Here is a 5230-nt window from a genome sequence, read left to right as displayed (position 1 = left end):
TGCCCGTAAAGTTCAGGCCTACCCGATACAGCCACGTGTAAGCGCTGTACCAGAGTTGGATCCAAACTGCCACGTGGCGGCCATGCCGCAACCAAAGTAGGCCACTCCCTAGTACACAAAGTGACCAAACGTACAGGAGACATTTTAACCCCAAAATCACAAGTTTTGAATCCCTTTTTAAAATTCTTCACCATACAACCTAAGGGATCCGGAATCGTTGACTGCGACGCGCCCATACTTATCAATGGAACGTCGTTGACAACGAATACTATGCACGCGTACTATTCAACAGTCACACCCGTTTCCTCTGGCAACAGCACCACGTGGTACAGTTACCAAGTGAAGCGTACACAATAACACAATAAACACTCAGGGAATTCCCGTACACACACAGCTGTTGCACCAGTCACTAGATAATCAATATTATGCCCTTTGGCGAAACTATACAGTCACCCACGCTATAATTCTCTATATACGAATTACCCGTCTATAACACACCCCAGTAACATCGTCTTTTACAAATAGCGGTTACAGTACGGTTAGCATAGGTCAAAGCACAATTTAAGGTCACAATACAATCATTAGTGGTTATGGTGTTAAAACATGCAATAGACGACAATGATTAGTACTTATATACAGTGTCAGTAAATATACAGGGTTATGGTACCGTGCACTATGATACAGCAACACACTATTAACACTCTCGCTAGACGGCTGAGCTTGCGCTATCTAACAAGATATACACTTTACTAACAATCTTTAACACATTTACAATTCCCAACTAAACTATTGGCCAGTACCTTGAATGGACTACCAAAAACAATCTACATACGTTTTGGTTAGCCACACTGCCCAAGCACCACATATAGCGAGCTAGAGGACCGAATTTACACAGACGCCTCTTAGTCGATTACTATCAAAAATCTAGTGGGTTCCAAATTTACACGCCTTCCCACTTAGCCAAGATAGGTTGAGAGCTAGCGAACCGAATTTACACAGACGCCGCTTAGTCTCCCGGTCCCTCCGACCTAGCGAACAAAATATACACCCTAGAACGCTAGTCTAGACAAGACACCGGTGTCCGGCTAGGGCTATTTACACCAGAGCCCCGCCTGACTAACAAAATCAAACGGTCTGACTAAAGAGCGTTCGATCGAGCGGTGCGCCTTCGCTCCTTCCCTCCGACAGAGGGGGCAGATTCCATACACAATTCAAACCCCTGATGGGCCTACCGCACAATCGGTATACCCCTAGTGGGTCTGCCGTCTAAAACAGCAGTTGTCTTACCTCCTCGTTCCTGAACCTGAGTTCACACTCATCGACGGGGACACCCCAGCACTTCTTACGTAGAGGCCGATGATCTCCTGGACAACAGACCAGTGGCGCCGAGACGAAGGGAGGTCCACGCAGAAGTTCAGGGGTGCAGCCGTAGAGAACGTGGGCAAAGATAGACCGTCTCACGCCTCTGCCTCTCAGCTACCGTTGAACGATGAGCTTCCCGGCCAATGCACCAAATGATACCGGAGAAACTGACGGAAGCGAAGCACAGAGAGATGGACACAGGTTTCTTCAGGAAGGAAGAGATTCTTTATTGGATCACCGATCGGGACTCAGAGGGACTAACGTCACCAAAATACAACAAGTTCTGAGCCCCGGACAATAGTGCAGGCTCCTTATATAGGCACATAACTCCTCCCATATTAAGCTCCACCCGCACATTCTCTTGACCAATCAATACAAATAAGAATTAACTTCCTGCTTGACCGCATGGCTTGTCCAGCACAATGGAGGAGGGGAATACTACATCCTGTATTCTTGCACATGCTCCGTACACTACTGATCGTATCTTGCCTCGTGCAACCAACTGATCGATACGTCAGCATATGCACGTACACATGCCACGTGGTAATCTCGGCCTACTAAATTTATTTTTACCGAGATTCCACCACAAAACAGCAATGTCCTACTTGTACATATAACCCTATAACTTTAAAAAAAAAAAAAAAATGTTAACCATTGGATATTTCTAAACTCAGGACTAAATTTAGAAACTATTTAGCATGCGTGTTTTTTGGCGGTTGTAGATGAATAACAGATTTTGGGGGTCAAAGTTAGATAAAGTGTGTTTTTTAAACAATTTTCATTATATTTTATATTTTTTTCACAGGAAGTTATATGATATGATGGAAATAATGGTATCTTTAGAAAGACCATTTAATGGCGAGAGAAACGGTATATAATATGTGTGGGTACAGTAAATGAGTAAGAGGAAAATTACAGCTAAACACAAACACAGCAGAAATGTAAAAACAGCCCTGGTCCTTAACGGTAAGAAAATTGAAAACCGGTCTGGTCACTAAGGGGTTAATTAAGTATTTTGGGTATATAGAACATACCCCTCCAGTCTCAATCATCTGCCATTAGCAGTTAAATCACTTTGTTTATGTAGCACTAGTTATACCGACAGCCACTAGGTGTGCTCTTAACCCAGTAATGTACACGTTGCAGTTTCTTAACACTGCAGATACATTCTAAGGTTAAAAGGACTGGGGCACAGCACCCAGACCACTTATTTGAGATGAGGTGATCTGGGTGATATAGTTTCCCTTTAATAAAATAACTCAGCCATTGTTTGTTACGTTCTACGTCAGTGTCAACAATGGCTTTAGTCCTTAGCTGATTAGTTTTTTGTAAGAGTTTCTTAAAGTTATATTAAAAGTCCTTAAAGTATATATCTCCAAACAATCCTGGACTATGTGAAACAGTCCTGATTTGGGCTCATGTTCTGCCATCCTTTTTGTTACCTGGGGTCATGATCCTGTGGACACCGAAGACAAAGTCCTCAAAAAGCGCAGCTTGCAAACTACACTTTGGCCAATCAGCTGATATGAGAGCATTTCAACAGCATGATTGTCAGCCTGGTGATCAAGCATGTCAGTCTGACACACACCTACTTGGGTGGAAACCAACACTCTTTCAGGTAAGAAGCCCACCAAAGTGTCACCAGTGATGTAAATAGCATCACTAGTGTTATGGACGTAAAATGGCATTACAAAAATGTCTATTTACTTTGCATACCTGTATTCAATATTTACTCAAAATGGCTACTAGAGCAACCCCTCCCATCAACTAACTACCTCGTGTAACAAGATGGTGCCTGTATCCGGAGTAAAATCCCAGGAAGATGGTGACATCACGCCTTGTAGGATGTGCATTAGATAAAACACTTAACACCTAACCAATTAAAGATGTATTCTTTCTGTTATCTACATTTTTGCATTTGATGTATACTTGTCTTTATAAGGTGTTCCCTGCCCCCCTAAGTAAACATTCCAAAGTTTTTCATTACCCGGCAAACTTGTGTCTGGTGTGATTTACTTCAGAGCGTGCACGCATCCATTTTAAACAATTTGGACAGGGGCAGATATTCAAATAATCAAACACTTGGTTTGGTCCACAACACTAGCACCCGTCCTTTAGCCAGCCCTAACCCCTTCCCAATGTTGGTAGGGTGCTGTAATTATGGTTATATTGAAATACTAGTATAATGATAGTGGCTCTTTGAAGCTGTAATTGTGAAAATTTGGTGAAAATGACTCAATTCCAACTGGATTGGCGATTGTTATTTTTACTAAAGCTAGTTCCAGTCTAATTTGGTTATCTTAAGTTGACCTGCAACATTTGCAGGGTGCTTTTAGGTGTCAACTTTTAAATAAGTACTTTTTGCATTCCAAATTCTACATAGAGAATACAATTTGGACACTTAGAAAACATTGATTTTAAACACAATTGGAACAAAATGCATCCAGTAGAATGCACATTTGCAAATGAAATTATCAGTCACTTACTTTTTACAAGTAAACTATAATTATCAGTGCTATTTAGCTGTAAGTGGGCAAACAGGCAAAACCCTCAGTGGCACAAGAGTTAAGTGATGTGGTGGGCAATGGGCAAATAGTTTGGACAATTAATACCCGGGTATGGATTTTAGCTGTCCAGCAGCATTCACACAGCCTAAAATCTGGACACAATTCTGGCTCATTCCAAGAACATTGTCCAGATTTTGCAGTTAGAATGGTCATGTACACAACCGAATGGTTTTGCCCCATTCAGACTTTAGTATAAATTAAAGACTTGACAATTGCACAGCAAAAGATGCAATAAAAACCTTTACTTCCTTCTGTGTGTAACTCGGTTTAAGAAACACTGTACTCACTATAACAGCTGAAACTAAAGTGTTTTAGTGCCTACATCAGCTAAAAGTTGTTATAGTGCCTTCTTAGAGGCCCCAAATGACTTTAATAATTAGAAGGATTGAAAGAACGGCTTCAAGCCACTTCTCCAAGCCCTATAGGAAGGGGAACGAGGATAGTTACTTCTCATAACATAGCATACCGTGCATGCAATTATCCTCTACGGCAGATTCATGGGCCTATTGTAGCAAGTGCTGCGCATGTGCCGACTGTCCCCAATGCTCCTCTATGAGGAGCTTGCATTGGACTGTCACTGTACAGCGCAACAGAATTTGCTGGCGCTATATAAATAATAAAATAATAATCCTGACGGCTCTTGAGGAGGACGCCGCGGGGAGAAGATGACTACTTTATGTTTTTTTAGGTTGATTGTTTTGCAGGTGTATGGATTGGGGAGCCCTGAAATTATTAAAGATGCTTTAAGACTATAGTCACGAAACAGTATATTCGTAATCAAAACTCCCGTCCAACCCCTCGTCCCTCTACCCTCCCCTTGTAGCCTCTGTATAGAGAACGTAAGTGCCCGCAATTGCTCTGTACAGATTATTTTAGCAGTTATCTTTTGCATTATCTTTGCAGTCCATACCTGGAACATTGTGTATGTATATTTATTTATATTCCACATTCATGCCAGATAATACAGGCATTATTACTTATACACTACTCCCCTTAAATTATTATTATTATTATTATTATATTGCCATGCCAGCCCTGAAATATGGTTTTTATTTGTAGGGAGCTAAATTAAATTGTATGAGCTCACATGCCCTTTCCTCCTCCTCCTGAGTGGGGGGAATACATTTCAGTACATAGAGCCAAATAAGGTGCATATTGTTGTTGTTGTTGTTTTTTGCACAGAGAATGTGAAACCAAAGAGCAGAGTCAGGAAGGCCTGCTCCCATTTCTATGTATGAGCCTGCTGGGGGGGTCAGAGGGGGGCTATTTCCCAGAACTCTCTGCGGTGTCCCTGCAGTCAG

Source organism: Pelobates fuscus, chromosome 1, assembly GCF_036172605.1.
Source record: "Pelobates fuscus isolate aPelFus1 chromosome 1, aPelFus1.pri, whole genome shotgun sequence".
Classification (NCBI taxonomy): Eukaryota; Metazoa; Chordata; class Amphibia; order Anura; family Pelobatidae; genus Pelobates; species Pelobates fuscus.
Note: the sequence above shows the minus strand (reverse complement) of the source record.